The 21,442-nt window shown below is 37.9% G+C and overlaps 1 protein-coding gene and 1 long non-coding RNA gene across 2 annotated transcripts in view; one reads left to right on the top strand and one right to left on the bottom strand.

The window, feature by feature from the left end:
• The first annotated feature begins 15,929 nt into the window (after positions 1 to 15,929).
• The window catches only part of LOC121421019 (O-phosphoseryl-tRNA(Sec) selenium transferase-like), a 34,942-nt gene continuing 29,429 nt past the window's right edge, over positions 15,930 to 21,442 (top strand). Inside the window, exon 1 of the mRNA XM_041615604.1 lies at positions 15,930 to 16,154. The gene's annotated coding sequence lies outside the window, so the exon portion shown is untranslated. The remainder of the gene's footprint in view (positions 16,155 to 21,442) is intronic.
• Positions 16,094 to 17,265, bottom strand: LOC121421020. The gene is made up of 2 exons (XR_005970922.1): positions 17,145 to 17,265; positions 16,094 to 16,496 (listed from the first exon to the last, which is right to left on the bottom strand). It is a non-coding gene; the product is annotated as an uncharacterized LOC121421020 (long non-coding RNA).

The following is a 21,442-nucleotide window of genomic DNA, read 5'->3' as shown; positions in this document are numbered from 1 at the left end:
AAATCGAAGCAGTTCTTTTGAGGCTTTAAAGTGAAAACGGGACATTTGCATTCACCTATTTAATCATGAGAAGTATGGGTTTTTGCTACAGAAATGATGCGAGCGTGAAGCGCGAGCTGAAATTTGTTATATTCCAATAAAAAAAATCAGGCATTTTGAGCACGATTTTAAATTAAGAACAAGTTGTGTATCTCATTCTCGCTTGCTGAACATTACAATCTTGTTTTTTTTTTTGCCATATCCGGAATTATTGGGGGGGGGGGCAAAAAGATATGTTTGCCCCCCCCCCCAATATTTTCATTGGTGGGGCGATCGCCCCCCCCCCCCAGGATCGACGCCTCTGCTGGCCAATATATTAAAAATTTCTGCTCGCGCTTTGCGCTCGCATGGATCGTTTAGATAGACCCCCCTGATGATGATGATTACAAAAGCTGCTCACAAAATTCAATTATCAGGGCTAAATATATGAAATATCCAAAGACGAAAATGTGACTAAGGAGAATGTAGAACACTTCCAAAATTCATTATTGGCAGACGTCGATAATCGCTACAGATATTTGTCGATAATCAGGGCCTCCACACCCCTTTCTGGAGAAAGCCTAGCGACACCCCTGCTGCTGCTGTTACTACTACTACTGCTACTATACTACTGCTGCTGCTACTACTACTACTCACTACTGCTACTATACTACTACTACTACTACTACTACTATACTACTACTACTACCACCACCACTACTACTTCTTATCCACCACTACTACTTCTTATAACAATGATAATGCGAATAATAGTACTAATAATGACAATAGTAATAATAACAAAAGTAGTGATAATGATGATAATAATACCAATGATAAGGACATAATGATAATAAAAAAACATTACCTTGTGCTGTGACTGCTTGAACACCAACCGTTACCATCAGAAATGCTTGTACTAGGTTAATTAAAGACCCCATGCTTAAGGTTCGCCTTTCTCAACAGCCTCAACTGGATGTAATTCCTCCGACTCCTAAAAAAACCGCAAATGAAATCTGACTTACAATCAGTCTAATAATATTTACAACCATGTCTTAGCTTTGTTTTGAAAAGATCGGTCCTCACACATCGCTCTCATCATCAGGCACCAGTGCCGCAATAACCCCCGCCCCCCCAAAAAAAAAACATATATATATATATATATAACTCACCTTCACCCGACAAAGGAATATATAATTGGTATAGTGTCGAAAATCTGTCTATCTGACGGTCAATCGGATCGGGCTCGCCCTAGCTACTAACCGTCTCTGTGGTCTAGTGGTTAAGGCACCGGCGTTCAAAGCTGGGGGCCCGGGTTCGATTCCCGGCAGAGACATTTTTTCGGCATCATCAATTTTTCCAAAGGGTAGATAGCTCTGGGGAACCTTGATTTAAGCTACGCCTACCATTGTTCTCTTCATCCATTTCTTTATAATATTTAAATAAAAAAGAGTTGCCAAAAACTGTTGTACATGTATAACTTTACACATTTATATACATATATATATATATATATATATTGAGGGTCTATTGTGTATCGCGTAAAATTGATAAAAATTTGCAAGCGAGCGGGCAAAGACTTCGACATTTTTATTACGCATACAAATCCAATTCTGTGATAGATTTTGACAAAATATTCAGAAAATTATATCATATTTTACTATTCTCTTTTTCTTTTTTTTTGTCTTGGTCGTAAAAATGCAAGCGTCTCACTATTCTCTTTTTCCTTTTTTTTTGTCTTGGTCGTGAAAATGCAAGCGTCGTAAGGAAACTGTGCATTGTAATGTTCTGCTCAGGAAAGGGTTTTTCGCATTAGCAACGGGGACGTAATAGTAAATATATTTTTAATGCCCGTCAAAGTGGGACCAGGGCCCCGTCTTAAAAAGAGTTACCATTGATCCAATCAATAATTATGAATGGCACATCTAGAAGAAAATTTTTATGACAAACACTTAGATGACCTCAACTTTCTTTTGCATAAGAAACACGTTTATGGGTCTCGTGTCCGCGCATAACACTTGCATGCGTTTTCCTTTTTTTTAATCAAAAAATTATTAGAGAACATAACCACACGCAATGTGTATATTATGGAAGCTTAAAAGTGCCACCGAGATGTTGAGATAATTATCTTGGGAAGTCGATATCTTGATAGCAAAAGATCAGATGACGAGATCCTGGATCTCATCATGTCGACATCTTTTAGAAGAGATGATGAGATGACAAGATCCCGGATCTCATCATGTCAACATCTTTTAGAAGAGATGATCAGATGACAAGATCCCGGTTCTCCTCATGTCGACATCTTTTAGTAGAGATGATGAGATGACAAGATCTCGGATCTCGTCATGTCGACATCTTTTAGAAGAAATGGTCAGATGACAAGATCTTCGATCCATGATCATGTCATCTAATCATCTCTTCTTAAAGATGTAGACATGATGAGATCTGGGATCTCGTCATCTTATCTTTTGCTATCAAGATGTCGACTTCCCGAGATAATTTATATCTCAACATCTCGGTGGCACTTTTAAGCTTCCATAGTATATAATCCTAACTCTGTTAGTATGCCTTTTGAGATGCGACCGCATAGAGAATGTCGAAGAAGCAGATGTCGTGTCGGCCGGGGTTATCAATCAAGGCGTTAGCGCACGCTGCGGCCTGACTGTTCTTCTGCATGTAAGGCCAGACCGCATCTTACGATTGTTTTGCAATCGGATTTTTGGAATATTATAGGCCTACGGAGTAAAATGTGATGCGAAAATTGAGACATGAAGTATTTTGCTGTGTAAATTTCTCAATCATCGTACGAAAACATTATGTTCAAATCTATGAATATGTTCGATCCTTCTTCGTGTTAGAATAAGAGCGAATTGATCATGTAGTCGTAGTGACGGACGTCATAGCAATCGTCCGATTGGCTACGGTTTAAAACTGATTTGACTATATACTCGATTCAATTCGACTCAATTCAATTTTTTTTCTCAGCATAAAACAACAAAAACAAACATAACATACCAAAACAGTAACATAGATGAATCATTAAACTGAGAGGGTATAGCAGCAAAAAGAAATGAACTCATTCTACGGTCGACCCAGCTGTTGTAAAGCCGAAACTTGAAATGTAGAATTAAAATAAACAAATTACTAACGTTATGTCTGAGAAAGGACAAAGTCTCTAGAATTTCGAGTAAACAGGTGCGCGTGGATTATATTTGCCTATTAAAATCAGGCAATATTTTTCAGAAACATAATTTTCCGGCGCAGAGATGATCATTATCTTGCGCATTGAACTCCTAATTATTTCCTTATACGAGTAAATAATTGTAACTCACAAAATTTAGGAATGAAATGGAAGTCCTCCTCCCCTTGAACACAACTTAATGCCAAGACAACATTTGGCGTTTTGGTACAACAGCGCGACAATCCCTTGTTTTCATGCACCCACTGAGAAAAACTCAATAAATACCGCCCAGAAACAAAATTGTATTTAACGATGTTGTTATGTGAAAATAAAAATGTTTTATACTCCATGGGCCCCCCAGATGAATAGCAAATATGACAAACGCTTGTGATTGGTTACTGGTCAGTATATTTAGCCGAATGCGCACGTAACAATGATCTTGATTGGTCAGTTCATTTAGCGATTGATCGCTTATCTTTGTGTTACGCTCCCCAGGTCTATTCATGTTATGAATAACTGAAATTCTAAAGAAGCATACAGTGAGGTAAAATACCTCTTTCAATGTATTGAAAATGATATTTCCCAGGGATTATTCTGATGTGGTACCCATCCGTGTCTGGCCAACGATCACTTCAGTAAGTAATACTAACAAACAAAACCACAATTTGATACCCCAAACAATCGCATCGCCATGCAACACCAGCTAATTTCAACTACCATTCAGCCACCTAAAACCACCCACACCACACATTTTATTTTTTTTTTATTTGCCAATCTCTTAACTATGACGGCGCCAAAGGATGGAACAAGTAAACTACCCACTCATTTCCAAAATGCTTAATCCTGAATCTGTATTCAAGTTTCTGTACAAAATGTAATCATCATCCCACCCTGAAATTGTATTACAGTTTGAATTGACATTACAATATTTGTGGGTCTGTCTACCCATTGGCGTACCTAGGATTTTTCACAGGCAGGCGCGTAGCCAGGGGGGCGGTCGTCCCCCCCCTAAAAAAAAAAAAAAACGTCCCCAAAGAGAAAAAAAAAGAAGGGAAAAAAGAGAGGATAAAAGGAAAAGCGAAGGGAGGAAAGGGAAGAAAGGTAGCTTTGTGGGTGTTTCTTTTTATTTTAATTTTCTTTTTCTAAAAAGAAAAACTTATTCACTCTTGCTCTCAATTTATATATATGAATTTTACTTCCGCGCTGCGCGCGGATAAATTACAATATTGCAGTTCTCCTTTGTTTCCCTCATGCTTTCTCTAACCCTGTTTTCCACCTCAGCTATACGTGTTTCTTTCCAGTTAAAGTTCAAATGTATACATGAGGGTATGGAATTATAGAGTAAGGTTAGGCCGAAGAGTATGAAGTTTTTTTTTTTCTTTTCAAATTGATCTCGCAATTTCTGGTCGGGTCGGCTGGTCAAATTTTTATATTAGTTTTTGCCGTCACCTCCATATAGGCAACTTTTCCTGCTTTTCAGCCCATTACTAACTTAAAACAACCATAATTTGAGGGCAAACAGGTTTCTAATTTAAAAGAGGAAGATATAAAATTTGTGTCGGTACAATATTTTTTATCAAATTCTATCAAATTTCATGTCATTTTTCTGCACATTAATTTCCTGTCCTATCTTGCGCCCTCAGTTTGAAATTTTGAATTACAGTTAAGCTTCTTTATCATTCAAAATGAACCGCTTCAGGATTAATAAAAAAAAATCATATATTATCCTTTTTTCATATAATTTCAATAAATCACAGAAGTTTCAACTTCTTGAGAGGCATTTTCCTTGTAATGAAGTTCAATAATCTTAGAAAATCAATTGAGGTATTAGAGATATCTGCATTTGATGAAACGTCCGCCCTTCGAAATTTCAGGGTTTCGAATTGCTCTGCGCAGAGAGGAATATCTTCCTCCCGGCATACACCCTTCTTCTCCTCTGTTGTGCGAGTTAGATATGCACTGTGGCTAAATTGTTTGTAATCAAAATCAAACCAAAGGGAAGCATTCAATATGACTTAGAGAAGGGCCTCTTCCCGGGATTCTTTTCTTTGCAAAAAAAATGATGAAACGCTTTAGCTTCCACGCTTCGTGCGGAGTAATTATTATTATTATTTCCTCCATTTTATCCCTTTTTTGTGCGTTCACATGCTTTTTTTTTAAAAGAAGGTTCAAAATCACAATATAGTCCAAGGGCGCCGGAAGCGGGGGGGGGGGGGAGGGGAGGCACTTGCCCCCCAAATAAAATTTTTTGGGGGCAAAACGAGATTTTGCCCCCCGACCCATGTGCCCCCTGAAAGTAGAAAAAAATTATAAACTATTTAATGACAAAAGCAAACGAAGGCACCTGTCTGCCTGAAAATTGTCATTTCCATTGTCAAAAATGTACAAATTTTGCCCCTGACGGGGCCAATACATTATCATAGTAAGCCTCGCGTCTTTCGACGAACAGTTCCTCTGTGAAACATACCTTTGATAAGCCCCTTTTCCATCTTATTACAGTGTGATAATGTTTAACCTTTTAATGAATACATTTCAGACTAAAAGCAAATGGCAAATTGATAGTGGTCCACCAATAATTAGGTTAATAACTCTATGATGCTGCAGCTGGCTGTGTCGTCTAACAAACGCGCGGTCGCCCAGAAACGCTCAGACCGGACCCGATATCACTAACGCGCGTGAACACTTGTTACTCGAGCAACATATGGAATCTATGTCATAGCTGTCAAGCCCAGAAACCATAACATCTCGAGAAACTTGTTTCAATTATTTCATTTTCAACTAAATATAAATTGAGTTACTACAGTGCTAACAAGTCAGTGACCTAAAGAAAAATACCAGGGTCATTTCAACTCAATATAGACATGTTATCAGAAAATTACACGCAGAATAATCATGTGTAGAGGATTATAATTTAAAATTAAAAAAATGGTGCATCCCACTCGAAAGCAACTTGAGATAATGTTTAGACATTAAAAAAATAAAATCATCTGTGAAAGTGTCTTCTTGACCGGACTCTATTATCCGAGATATGAATAAAAATGTAAATAAAAATATAAAATAAAAAAATAAGCGTTACAGTACTGCTCTACTATAAACAAAATCTTAAGATATTTTCACAGCCCCGTATTTTCCTCTATTCCTTTTCATTGGCATGATTGGAAGGCGTTTTGTCTGATACTATTTCAGCTCATATGATATAGCACTTATGTATTTTAGATTCCGAAACTTCTTCCCATTACCCGTTACTAATCAGATCGAGATGGCAGATATGTTCTCTGGTTCATCCCAGCTTTTGTTATTCACGGACATTTGCAGAAAAAAAAATCGGAGTGGGTGGGGCTGCAAGACCTAAATATCCGATGAAACTTAAGAGCGAGAGAATTTGTGATGGGGAGCTTAAAAATTTTCTAGAATAAAATTGAAGTATTTCGTGCACACTTTTGGTGAATTTTGTGAATTTTGCCCTCTCGATCGGCGGCCCCGGCTGCGTACGGTCATGTTTGTCATCTTAAAGTCTTTAAAAGGCCTATGTTACATTGGTTTGAAACAATTTCGTTTGCAATAAGGCTCGTAATTTGCTGGAACTGCAACCCTGATCATGGAGAAACACCAGTCTGGGTCAGAAGGGAGGAAACAGAAGGAGCAAAAAGTACTCCAAGACTGCTTAATTCTCAAGAATGCTCTTAGAAACGCAACTTTTATACTCCATTTTTACACAAAGTCCTTACCGTAGGGGGGGTCCCACAGCCTCTCTCGCTCGATCGCTTCGGTATCTCACACTGTCAAAAATATTGTGCCCCCTTCTGGATTTTGCCCCCCCCCCAAAAAAAAAAAAAAAAAAAAAAAAAAACTGAAAGTGTTCCGGCGCGCCTGATATAGTCAACTGAATTTGAGCTGAGATAGGTACTTAATTTATGAATAAACGAAAGCTTCGCGCGGGAGGGGGAAACTTCCCCTCCCTGCACCCACCCCCTAGGGAGCGCGCTTCGTGCGCTCTGTAAGTGTTGGCACGCTTCGCGTGCATTTACCGCCCCCTCCAAAATGAAATCCTGGCTACGCGGTTGTTCACAGGGGGGGGGGGGGCAAATTCGTCCGCCAAAAAATTTGACAAGCAAAAAAAAATGGTCTTCAACCACAAAAAAGGTCTTTAACCCTAATATAGGATTTTGTACCAACAAAATAAGTTGACAAGCACTAAAAAAAAATGGTCGTCAAGCTCGACAGGTGGGGGGGGGGCAGGGATACGTCCCTTGCATGGGTTGTGACTCGTCAGGGGGGCAGACTGCCCCCCCCCCGTAGGTACGCTAGTGTGTCTACCATTATACACAACTTCCAAGCATTAAAAGAAAAATCGAAAGAGCAAAGGAATTTCAGCCCAAAATAACTAGGCCTATTGATGATATTCTTTCTTTCTTCCTTTTTTCCTTCCTTCCTTCCTTCCTTCCTTCTTTCTTTCTTTCTTTTTTCTTTCTTTTTCTCTCTTTCTCCCTTTTCGTTTTTTCCTCGTTTTTTTATTTTCCCGGTGAAATCCGCCAGCGGATGGGGAGGGGGGGGCAGCTTGCCACCCCACTGCCTGTTACGTCACTGTCATCGGGGTGAGTTATAACAGTAATTTTTTCTTGAACTTTAAAATTTTTCCTGGGATTGCTGTAAGATTACTGTTATTACTAAAGTTTGCAATGTTATGCAATCAAGTCATTCAACATTACCCTTATCACCCTGTTATAACTAGGTCGGTTTCATCAGGGTGATAACATGTAGATAGCAACAAGAATTATAATTTTGGTAATAGCATTTTCGAGAATATTAACTGGGTGTTACTAAAATTTCCGGGTGATAGTACCGGTAATATCTGGTAAAATTGGTAATGCGCCCCAGTGGGCATATATTTATCGACTTTTACGGACATGCCCGTACGCACAAATTTATTATAATTCAACAAAAGTATGCAGGTAATCCTTAAATCTCACTTTACAAAATGCAAATAAAGATTTTATATTTTTTTGATTAACTGTTTCCAATTCTTCGCCCCTCAGTTTAAATAGTTTAACTCGTCTTCCTTTTTTTATGTTTCGTCTTCTATTTTTCTCCTCTTTTACCTTCTTTTCCTTTTTTTTCTTTCCCCGCTTCTTTCTTTTTTGCTCCACCGATTGGGGGAGGGGGCGGGCCGAGCCCTTGGCCCCTAGATCCACTTATGAAATTAAGAAATGAATGAATATTGGAATATGCCCCTATTGACAACAAAAAAGCATCTGCTAGCGGATTTAGCGCTCTCTCAATTTCATAAATGGGACACAAAGCTTAACAATAAATAGCAAATATGAAAAAAACTATTTTGATTGGTTTCAAGTCGGCAGTTTGAACCAAATGCGCATAAAATATTGATGTTGATTGGTCTATCTATAGCAGTTGATGCCGTAACTAATCTTTGTGTAACGATCCCTAGTCCAGGAGATAGGGGCTTTATTCAGAATTTTTGGTGGGGAAGGTTTGACAGCCTTATCCGGGGTAAAATTGTGTGCTGATTCCAAAAAAGTCTTATTGACCGTACTCACGACATTTTGGCCAATTTTTGACCAAAAATGACCATTTTGACCACTCTTTGGAAAATGGTCTCTTAACAGAATGCCTTTGTACCCACATCCAATTAAAAGGGATTATTCTAAGTAGAAATTCACCCAGATTCCGGATAAAGTGGTTTCATTCGCCAAATCACAATAGAAGTGGTCATTTTGGCCACGTTTTGACCAAAAATGACCATTTTATGAATTTTTTGTCCAAAATGTGTTATAAATATTGATCAGAACTACGATTGGATGTCTTTAGAAATCCACATTTATTTTTAAAATGTGCGCTAGATCATAATAATCAACTTCATGTAATTTATTCCGTCAGTTTTGACCTATGAGTGTCATTTTGGGAACTTTAGACATAACTGACCATTCGCTCAGTTTTGCATAATAAACTGTGCAAATCGGCAGGAATTTGAGGTCTTCAGCTTGTTTTATATTCTTCCCTTATAAAATGGGAATGCATTTAAAGGTCTATCTTGTGTAGAATTTTATGCTGATTCCAAATATATCAGTCTTAATGACCCTATCCAAGAGCTTATGTCATTTTGGCCACTTATGGCCCTCAAAATGACCAATAACAGTTCAAGTTATCTAAGAAAAATATTTCAACACTACCGAGCTTTCGATTATCTGCAACTGCAGCGTAGTTCCAGTTGACCGGAAGTGGCGACACCGCTCGTTCAGTATCGCGTTCGTACATTGATGAAAACAGTTTCGATTTAAGTCGACGTGCTCGTATCAGGTCACAGTATATACCAGCGTAAAAGCGAGCGGGCCGTGGGTCCATGCTCAGCCGGAGAATCAGGCGTAGGATCACACTACGAAGCAGTGGGGCGACTGTGGGTGCAACATTTGCACTCTTTCGCAAAAGCCGAAAACACAGTTGTTTGGAAATAGAACATCAATTGCCTACCGGATGTATAATGTCTGAAAACAGGACATACGGAATGTAATGGAAAAGCTCGTAACAAGCAGTAATTTGCCGTTTACCAGCCCTGCTGAATCAATCAAGCTTGAATGTTGATGCGGCTTCATTCATTTTTGCTAAGCTTGGATGACGTCATCATGTAAGAACTGGCGCTCGTTCGAGCACTATGACACCGGACGTCAAAACCCTTAAATACGAGTCACAGATTTGGACAGTGAACGAGAATGCTCGTCACAGATTACTATGCGCATGCGCAGCGCTCCCAAAAATCCTTAATTTCGTACGTCCACATGGCTCGTTACAGAAAACGAAAGGTCTCTATTACCAGGATCGTTTCAAGGGTGATGTGCTTTGACACCGAACATTGGTGTATTAATCCTTTAAATTGAACATCTCAAAAGTATTTGCACCTCATTTTACTTATTCCATCAGTTTTGACCTATGGAGCCCATTTTGCGCACTTTAGACATTACGGACCAGTCGCGCAGTTTAACCAAGGAGATATCACATATCTTCTTGGTTATACATAATAAACTGTGCAAATAGGTAGGAATTTGAGGTCTTCAGCGTGTTTTATATTCTTCCCTTATAATGGGAATCACTCAAAGGTCCATCTTGAGTAGGATTTTATGCTGATTCTAAAAATATCACTGTAAATGACCATATTTAACAGCTTAAAGTCATTTTGGCCACTTATGGCCCTCAAAATGACCAATAACATAAGTTCAATTAATCAAAATATACTTTGAATGTTACCAGAATCGTTATAAGGGTGTGCTGTGACACCAAATATTGGTGTATTAATTTTTTAAATTGAACATCTCAAAAATATTTTGACCTCATCCATCAGTTTTGACATTTGAGTACATTTTGGGTACTTAAGACATTACTGACCATTCGCGCAGTTTTTTATACCCCTTTCATAAACCCCATTAAAATGAATTAGGCGGCTAATAGCAGCATAATTTGGTCGTAAAATTGGAGGAGGACAAGAGTTATCCGCATTACTCTGATGCTGCTATTATCCGCATAATAGCAGCATCGGGACAAGATTTTGAGTTTATGAACGCATTTCCAAATTATGCGGATAATTGCCATGGTGCGGTCACAAGGTCACCCTTTTCCAACACAACCGCATCGGAGGGGGCGTGTCCAGTTGTCATGGCGATTATCCCCCTTTTTCAGGACGGGCGCTCGTAAAAATAATGCGGCTTATTTTCGGAGTTTATGAACGCAATTTTATTGAATTATCCGCATTACTCTTAGGCGGCTAATTGGAGGATAGGTTTATGAAAAGGGTAATAGAAACTGTTCAAATAGGCAGGAATTTGAGGTCTTCGGCGTGTATTATATTCTTCTCTTATAAGATGGGAATGCATTTAAGGTTCTAACCTTTGTAAAATTTTATGCTGATTCCAAATATGTCAATACTAATTACCCTATTCAACAGCTTATGGTCATTTTGGCCACTTATTGCCCTCAAAATGACCTATGACATTAGTTAATTTTATCAAAAAATGCTTCGACTGTTACCAGAATCGTAACAAGGGTGTGCTGTAGGACCTAATATTTGTGTAAGAAACCTTGAAATTGAACATCCCCAACGTATTTTGACTACCTTGGTCATTTTGGCCACCTTAACCCCTGGGCTTGACCCCTGTCCAATGTGAATTTCAATTCAGCCTGTAGCGAGCATGGTTAGGAGACAATCAGGACTGCGTTAATATTAGCATCAATTATTGTTAAATGGGGAAAGTTTTAAAGCTTTTAGGTGAAAATCAGTACAATGATTCCACATAGTCCAGTGTTATTGGCCTAACTATTGGACCCTGTCGTCATTTTGACCACTTTATCCTCACCAGAGACCACTCATGCTTTGATGATTCAAAAAGGGCTCAAATGTTGGTCAGTATCATTATCAGCAAGAACTACCAATAATCAGTGAAGAGTGTTGATAAATGTGATAAAATCCGTTACATCGAGCATATAAGGTTTTTGACTATGCACTGTGGTCATTTTCATGATTTTAGCCACCTTGACCATATAGTAAATGTAAGTAGAAACTTCAGTCACATATATGGGACACAGCAAATTCAGGAATGAGACATTTTAGCGTCCTTCAGTGTTAGGACATAACCCTAAGCTTTCTGAAGTAGATTAATTTAATGATTCCATATATATATATGTCAGTCTTTATGACCATTTATGAGCTAGTGGTCATTTTGGTCCCGACAATAACCAATGACATCTAAATGTATCAGAAAAGATTCAAATGTTGTTGTTGCTCTGTGTTGTTAATAAGATGTTTTATATCAATTATAAAAACTGACAAAATACTTATTGATTTCAATATAATGTTACTAACAGTACGTAATCAAAATGTTGTGACCATTTTGGGCCACTTTGACCATTTATATAATGTACACTGCAAAAACTCCGGTGTTGATTTAACACCAGCCTGTAATTTATATAACTCCACACCAGATAAGTGTTAAACAGCACCAGTTACGTTTTGGTCTAACACCAGAAAGGTGTTTATACAACACCAATTAGTATTAAAACAGCATCGGCTTGATTCCAAACTGGTGTTGTTTCAATACTTCTCTGGTGTGGACATATATAAATTCTGGGCTGGTGATAAATCAACACCAGAGTTTTTGCAGTGTATCACTTTAGCAGTAAATAAACATGACTGTGGAGCAATTATGCAAATGCGTTCAATCCCTTTCGATTAGAAATATTACAAGCTCACCTTGAGTAATTTTTTTTTCCCAAATACCTATCTACGGTCTATTGTGGCCCAATTGTTCACTGCCTGGTCCTTCAACAGCCAGAACATCATTCCATATGTTCTGGATGAAGGCACTAATCCTCAATTCAAAGGTGCGTCATTACAAAGCAATTGGTCTAAGTGAATTTCATGAATATAGATTTAACTATCATGCATTCATGTATAATGCATATCATGTATAATGTTTCACAAACCTCACATTGGCATGATTGGTGAAGTTGAAAGTGGAAAACTTGCCCTAAATTGTTAGAGTGGCCAAAAATCGGCACAGAGAATAATTTTATATAGAATGTGTTTTATTACCAAGCATTTCTTCAAAAGAATTCAGGGTAAATATGAGGTTTTGAAGCGTTGTACAAAAAACCCAAGATGGTCAAAATGAAAGATGGTCAAAACTCTTAATGAAGTCCACTGTCAATATTGCTTTGTAAAGATTCTCAGCATAATTTGACTTTAAAGAAGGTTAATATAGCTGGCTACTTAGGACCATACAGTGACCAAAGGGCCACGATAGACAGTCGAAAGATATTTGGTACAATTCTTACTCAAGGTGAGCCTTTCATATTTCCAATTAAAATGGATTGAACGCACTTTCATAGACCTATAATTGCTGCTCAATCATGTTTATTTCAAAATTCACACATTGGATAAATGGTCAAAGTAGCCAAACTGACCAAAATTGTCAAATTTTGATTATGTACTAAATACCATATTGATTTGTCACTGATTAAAAAATACACAACAAAATTTGATTTATTATTCATGCTATTGTAATTGGTAATTGTAGGGACCAAAAGCGACCAAAATGACCACTAGTTTGTAAATAGTCGTTAAGACTGATATATTTGGAATCATTGTATTAATCTACTTCAGAAAGGTTGGTAATATGTCCTATCTAGCATTAAGAGATGTAAAAATATCTCATTCCTGAATTTGCTACCCTCTATAATTGAAGTTTCCATTAATATTTACGAAGAGGTCAGTGAGCCTAAAATCATGAAAATGACCAAAGTGCATTGTCAAACAACTTTATGTATAGGTACTCGATGTGAAGGTTTTATCACATTTTTCAACACTTTTGATTATTGGTGTCGTAGCTCACGCTGATAATGATATTAAGCAACATTTGAGCCCTTTTCAAACAAAAGAATGTGTGGTTACTAGTCATATTGAGGAAAAAATGATCAAAATGACCACAGGGTCCAATAGTAATAGGCCAATAACACTGGCTTATGTGGAATCATTGCATTGATTTACACCCCATAACTTTCAAACTTTTCCCATTTAACAATAATTGATGCTAATTTTAACGCAATCCTGGATGTCTTGATCCTCGCCATGTTCGATATAGGCTTTATTATAGTATACACATTGGGTAGTGGTCAATGTGGCCAAAATGACCGAGGTGGTAAAAATACTTTTTGGATGCTCAATTTAAAGGATTCATAAACACCAGTGATAGGTGTCACGGCACTTCCTTCTAACGATTGTAGTAACATTCAATGTTTTTTTTTTTTGGGGGGGGGGATAAATTTCAGTATTGAACTGATGGAATTGGTCATTTTGGGGGACAAAACGTGGCCAAAATGACCATAAGCTGTATAGGACTGATATATTTGGAGTCAGCATAACATTATACACAAGATTGACCTTTAAAGGCATTTCCATAGAAGAAAAGATACGCTGAAGGCCTCAAATCCCCACCTATTTGCACAGTTTACATGTATATCCAAAACTGCGCGAATGGTCAGATACATATATGCCTATAGTATCCAAAATGACCCTCACTTACATGAGGTCAAAATACTTTTGAGATGTTCAATTCAAAGGATTAACACACCAATGTTAGGTGCCACAGCACACACTTTGTTACGATTCTGGTAACTTTAGAAGTATTTTTGGATAAACTGAACTGATGTCATTGGTCATTTTGAGGTCACGAAGTGGTCAAAATGACCACACGCTGTTGATTAGGGTCATAAGACTGATACATTTGGAATCAGCATAAAATTCTACACAAGAAGGACTTTTTAATGCATTTTCATTTTATAAGGGAAGAAGAAAAACATGCTAAAGACCTAACTTTCCTGCCTAATATTTGAACAGTTTATATTGCAAAACTGAGCGATTGGTCAGTAATGTCTAAAATACCCAAAATGACCCTCACAATTATGTAAAAACTGATGGAATAAGTTTCATGAGATCAAAATATTTTTTGAGATGTTCAATTTAAAGAATTAATACATCAATATTTGGTGTCACATCACACGCTTGTTACGATTCTGGTAACATTTAACATATTTTTGAATAAATTGAACTGATGTCCGATTGGTCATTTTGAGGGCCATAAGTGGCCAAAATGACACAAACTCTTGGATAGGGTCATTAAGACTGAAATATTTGGAATCAGCCTAAAATTCTACACAAGATAGATTTTTAAATGCATTCCCATTTTATAAGGGAAGAATATAAAACAAGCCGAAGACCTCAAATTCATTCCGATTTGCACAGTTTATTATGCAAAACTGAGCGAATGGTCAGTTATGTCTACATTACCCAAAATGACCCTCATATGTCAAACGGAATAAATTACACGAGGTTGATTGTTATGATCTAGCGCACATTCTAAAAATATTGTGGATTTTTAAAGACATCTAATCGTAGTTCTGATTAATATTTGTAACACATTTCGGACAAAAAGTTCCTGAAAATGGTCATTTTTGGTTAAACGTGGCCAAAATGAATTCTATTGTGATTTGGTAAATGAAACCACTTCATCTGAAATCTGGGTGCATTTTTACTTAGGATAGACCCTTTTAATTGGATGTGGGTACATAAGCATTCTGTTAAGGGACCATTTTCCAAAGAGTGGTCAACATATGGTCATTTTTGGTCAAAAATTGGCCAAAATGGCCAAAATGTCGTGAGTACGGTCAATAAAACTGACATTTTTGGAAACATCAAAATATAGTTTAATATTTTTCTTTTAAATCTTAGATAATTAAACTTACTATTTGACAAATTCTATGCATAAATTAGAGATAGAATTTATCAAAATGTTAATAGGGGTCTGAAAACGACAAATACGAGTCCATTTATGGATGGCCTGATCACGTTCATGGTAGAATATTTATGAAATGAATTATTTTACTATTTCAAAATGAATGGTTTTGTGGAGTATTACCAACAGTTTTTGTAGATTCTTTGTATTACAATGATCATAGAATGCATTATCCAACTTGTTTTTTGATGTAAATTGTAATTTCAACATCTTTGATTGATTACGTAAGATTATAACTTTCACATTTCTAGGCACTTTTGCATGTCATAGTCTATCCACGTGAAACCACTACGTCATTAAGAAAGAAGTTGTTACAGGTCCGGAGGTGTCATAAATATTTAGTGAGGTTGTTGTACCCGATCTTGGTAAAGAGGGCTTCGTGAAACGGTTAGCGGACAACAAGTAGCTCACTATCTCCGATTTAGTCAAGAAGTTAGATTGTCGACGGTGTTGAAAAACGGGCCCCAGAATGCCAGATTGTAACTCGAATTGTTAATGTATTCGACTGTTTCGGGCTCGAGTTGACATCGAATTTTTATAGAGACGTCGGGGAATCATTTTTCAAGAGAAGCTAATTTTGGCCCAATTTGGAACCTTATGTGGTAAGGAAATAATAAGGATTTGTTGCTGAATGATTTCCAGGTTTTTTAATTACCTGAATGTCCAGAAAGAGTATTTTCATATGATATTCCAGCCACACGTCGGACTTCTTCCTCGTCACGTCTACGAATGCACAGCCTGCGTGCGATTTCTTATGCACAGGAGGCCATAGGTAAAATCATGACCCGCTGGTGGGGGTGCTTGAATAACACATGAGCGAAATCACCGTTTAGTCTAAATCGAAATTCTTGCAATGGCCAATGTGTCTGTTAAAATCCTAAATTAAGGACTGTCCCAAGTCTAAATCCCAATCGGCTCTCCTAAGAGTCCTAGCTCCTCCCAATCTCAGAAAGGGGTAATCCTCTGTTTTAGGGGTCCAAATTATTTTAGGTTGCTAACTTCAGGCAAAAGTCACAAATGCACTTACAATGAGAATAAGCCGTCCGCAAGCTACAAGGCCGTGAACGTACGAGCGCGCTCGATCGCCTATCGGCCTGACTGGTCAATTGACTGCTCTCCCAGGGAGTCAAGGCGAAAGGTGGGGGGTCCAATAGATACATATATATTGCTATATATCACCTCCTCTGTTTGAGGGGATTTTATTAATTGTGGCTTTGGGGGGTACATTTTAGGGCATAATGATGACATTGGTAGCAAGAAGGGGTGGTGGCAAGAGGGGATGAACTGCCATTATTAAGGGGCACAGGCACAAGGGGGGGGGGTGCAATAGATACATATATATTGCTATATATTGCTATAATTAATAAAATCCCCTCAAACAGAGGAGGTGTTATATAGCAATATATATGTATCGGACCCCCCCCCCACCTTTCGCCTTGACTCCCCGGGAGAGCAGTCAATTGACCAGCCAGGCCGATAGGCGATCGAGCGCGCTCATTCGTTCACGGCCTTGTAGCTTGCGGACGACTTATTCTCATTGTAAGTGCATTTGTGACTTTTGCCTGAAGTTAGCAACCTAAAATAATCTGGACCCCTAAAACAGAGGATTACCCAGAAAGGGGTAATCCAGCCTGGCCAAGCCTTGAAATAAGCACCTGTGAGCCGGGGGCAATTTTTTAAAAAAATTGCCCCCGGGCTTTTTACAGGAACCGGGGGCAATTTTCTGGAACCGGGGGCAATTTAAGAAAATATATACCGGTATATAACGGTGAACCACACCGCAAATTTGTTTATAGTAAGCGCAGCTCCTGCAATTGTTTAATTAGCTTGTAAATGAATAGCATATATGCTAAGTATTACTATTAGGCTTATTCAAACATTTAAGAAATCGGATTTAAATGTTTAAGTGTTTTGACACCCTCACTCCACATCCCATTTACAACCACACACACATGGGCTTATTTATTTTTCGTCTTTAATGAACCATGATCAATGAACCCCCCCAAAAAAAAAAAATCTAAATAAATTAATAAAATAAAAATTAAAAAAAAGAGAGAGAGATGGAGAAAGAGAATTCAGATCAAATAGTAAATTTTGAAAAAAAAATATTTTTTAAGGTTTTTTTTTATGGTTTGAATCATGGGAGTGGGTGAGTGTTTGTGTGTGATTGTGGCTGTGAGGTGCACTTGGATTGCATATACGAAATCAAAAAATAACTCAGTCTAGACTAGAGCATGATCGGTTAAGGGTTCGCATTGAGGTGAAAATTTTCTTTTTAAGGTACTTCTATCAAATTTGCTTTTAAAATGATCTTTGATATCTCAATTTTCAAAAAACTTAGTTTCATGAAGATTTATGATTCCGAAAGTACCGGAATAGTCCATTTTATTCATGGCAGGAATGATTAAACTTAAAGTTATTGATTCCAACAATGCAGAAAAAGTACATTAAAAGTAAACAACAAAAACAGTCATGACAATGGTACTCACATTTACCTGAAGAAAAACTCTTTTAAAGTTCTTATATTTTCATACCCATTGCTGACACATTAACTCAACTACGACTTCGATGAAATCCTAGCATAATCTCCCCATTCATACGTAAGATCAGCTGATTCCCATCCTGATATGGTAAAAAGGTCTATCTTGAAAAACACTGTTCGGGGAAAAACAGAGAAAAATGGGTTTGAAGTTCAAACTTGTGAGCTTTTTTTATTTGAGGGATAAATTGTGTGATACTTTGTATAGCAATAAAGTGTATCAAAACTGATAATTTAATTTTTAAAACCCCTATTTCATCTATTTATTTCAAAATTAATACCACATTTACGTAGTTAGACGGTTTTACCGTACGAGGCTATTGACATGCAAAAGGGAGTTAATACGGCAAAACGGTCTATCTTTGAGATAGACCGTTTTACTGTATTAATCAAATGCTACATGACGGGTAAAATGGTCTCTCTTTATTGGTCTTAGCGAGTTAAAAATGGCAAAAAGGTCTGTCTTTGAAATAGACCATTCTACCGTATTTATCAAATGCTAGATGACTCGGTAAAAATAAAATGTGGAAATGCATGATATTTTACCAAATGAACCTCCACAAGCTGGATAATCCAGCAAAACAGTTCTTCTAATCTGTTGCCATCCTTGATTTATGAAAGTTCATAACATTTATTGGTGTACTGGGAAAAAAAGGATTTGCTATATTGCTTTTATATTGATATTTGACACCAGCTGGTCAGTTCTGTATGGCAGGCTAAGGCCTAGTCCCTACTGCAGCGGCGGCTGGCGCGCGAAGTGTACGTCAGCCGTTGATACAGTAGATCTAAATGATCTAGCAGCTGCCTTGGTCTCGGAATTTAGGGTGATGGAAAATAGAGATTTGTTTGTTTGGGTAGAGAAGTTCGTTCGCCTTCTTCCATTGTTTACATTCCTTAAAGGTGTTGATTTCGTTTGCTAGTTTTTCTGGGTCTCACAGGCCTAATTCATTCCCCATAGACTCATGTGTTAAATTGGCACTTTAAAAAATTCATAAAAAATAAGGATGAAATTCGGGGGTCGAATGTTTACTACCAGTGGATAGGATTTATATCTGGCAATCCATATCTGACCAGAAAAGGGTCCCTCGACCGGCTCATTTTGAAAATAAATTGGCGTGTTTAAAGACACCGTCGGGGGGAGCAGATTCATCAACTCAAACAGCAAAATAGCCCTAATCCTTCCGCCAGTCACAATATAGTCCAAACTTGGTGATATTTCTTCCCAATTAGGGAAAAGGAAGTTCAGTAATTACCAAAAATAGAATCAGTGTTAGATGGACAATCATATGCATACACTTTGTCAATCAGCCATATCAAAATAAAAAAAATAGCAATGGGTTGGCTCGAATGAATATCTATGGCCTACCACTAGTAATTAGGCCCGTGAGACCTGTATTGTATGGCACATGAAGGTTTCTTTTTAATTTACCTTCCTGGCTTTTCTTCAACATCTGTACACTCACTTTATCACAAAGAAATGCATGAAATATACAGATGTGTTATGTAATGACCATTTCTAATGTTACTCCTAATGTCTAGTGCCCTATGGATTTACACACATCCTACATGCCTATATGTAGCTCAACAATGGATGCAATGTAGGGCCCAAATCCTATAATGCAAATTGTAGATATGAATAGTGTGCATATCTGGATTCAAGATCTGCCCAAATTATAAATACCAGATTCACATTAGTTTAATTAGATAACAATAAAAAGAAATGAGAATCAACATACAAGCATACTATACATTCACATCTTCCTATGACAAGGGCCCAAGCCAGGGTGTAAGAGAAAGAGACAGGGGGTTAGATGGCTTGTATTCTAAATGGATGGGGGCTAGTCTGGCTAGAAGTAAGTAAAAGTTGAACAAGATAGCAGTAGAACTCATTCTCAGCCCCCCCCCCCATACTAACTATCCTTTTCTCTACCCCCCCCCCCCCTCCCTCTTGAATCCACCACTCTTCAGCCAAATTCTAAAGTTTTCTCTTCTCATTCCCTTCCCCATGAACCAATTTCACAAGCGCAACTGATGCAAGGCCTATCTAACGTGTACTTTATCTCGTGATAGGTGCAATACACGTTTTACAGCAGCGCTCGTCGGTATAACGAAAACACACGACAACATGCAAGCAAGTCCCAGTGACAAACACATGCACAGCCTACACAGCCTAGCTAGCCTAGGTACACAAACACAGAGTTAGTTATACTAATAACAGCTTGTTACCTGTAGTACCCCCTATGTTGCCTTGTACATCCATGAAGTTCAGTTTTTTGACCTCTTGATGATTGAAACATGTCTACTAGTAAAAACAATCTGCTACTGAAGAGTTGGGCAGGTATTTCATCCACTAAGGAATTCCCCATGTAATAGGCTATGGTCAAGGTTATATGTATTGTATGGCACATGAAGGTTTCTTTTTAATTTACCTTCCTGGCTTTTCTTCAACATCTGTACACTCACTTTATCACAAAGAAATGCATGAAATATACAGATGTGTTATGTAATGACCATTTCTAATGTTACTCCTAATGTCTAGTGCCCTATGGATTTACACACATCCTACATGCCTATATGTAGCTCAACAATGGATGCAATGTAGGGCCCAAATCCTATAATGCAAATTGTAGATATGAATAGTGTGCATATCTGGATTCAAGATCTGCCCAAATTATAAATACCAGATTCACATTAGTTTAATTAGATAACAATAAAAAGAAATGAGAATCAACATACAAGCATACTATACATTCACATCTTCCTATGACAAGGGCCCAAGCCAGGGTGTAAGAGAAAGAGACAGGGGGTTAGATGGCTTGTATTCTAAATGGATGGGGCTAGTCTGGCTAGAAGTAAGTAAAAGTTGAACAAGATAGCAGTAGAACTCATTCTCAGCCCCCCCCCCCCATACTAACTATCCTTTTCTCTACCCCCCCCCCCCCTCCCTCTTGAATCCACCACTCTTCAGCCAAATTCTAAAGTTTTCTCTTCTCATTCCCTTCCCCATGAACCAATTTCACAAGCGCAATTGATGCAAGGCCTATCTAACGTGTACTTTATCTCGTGATAGGTGCAATACACGTTTTACAGCAGCGCTCGTCGGTATACGAAAACACACGACAACATGCAAGCAAGTCCCAGTGACAAACACATGCACAGCCTACACAGCCTAGCTAGCCTAGGTACACAAACACAGAGTTAGTTATACTAATAACAACTTGTTACCTGTAGTACCCCCTATGTAGCCTTGTACATCCATGAAGTTCAGTTTTTGGACCTCTTGATGATTGAAACATGTCTACTAGTAAAAACATTCTGCTACTGAAGAGTTGGGCAGGTATTTCATCCACT

Source organism: Lytechinus variegatus, chromosome 9, assembly GCF_018143015.1.
Source record: "Lytechinus variegatus isolate NC3 chromosome 9, Lvar_3.0, whole genome shotgun sequence".
In the NCBI taxonomy this organism is placed as follows: Eukaryota; Metazoa; Echinodermata; class Echinoidea; order Temnopleuroida; family Toxopneustidae; genus Lytechinus; species Lytechinus variegatus.
This window is presented reverse-complemented; position numbering and strand designations above follow the sequence as displayed.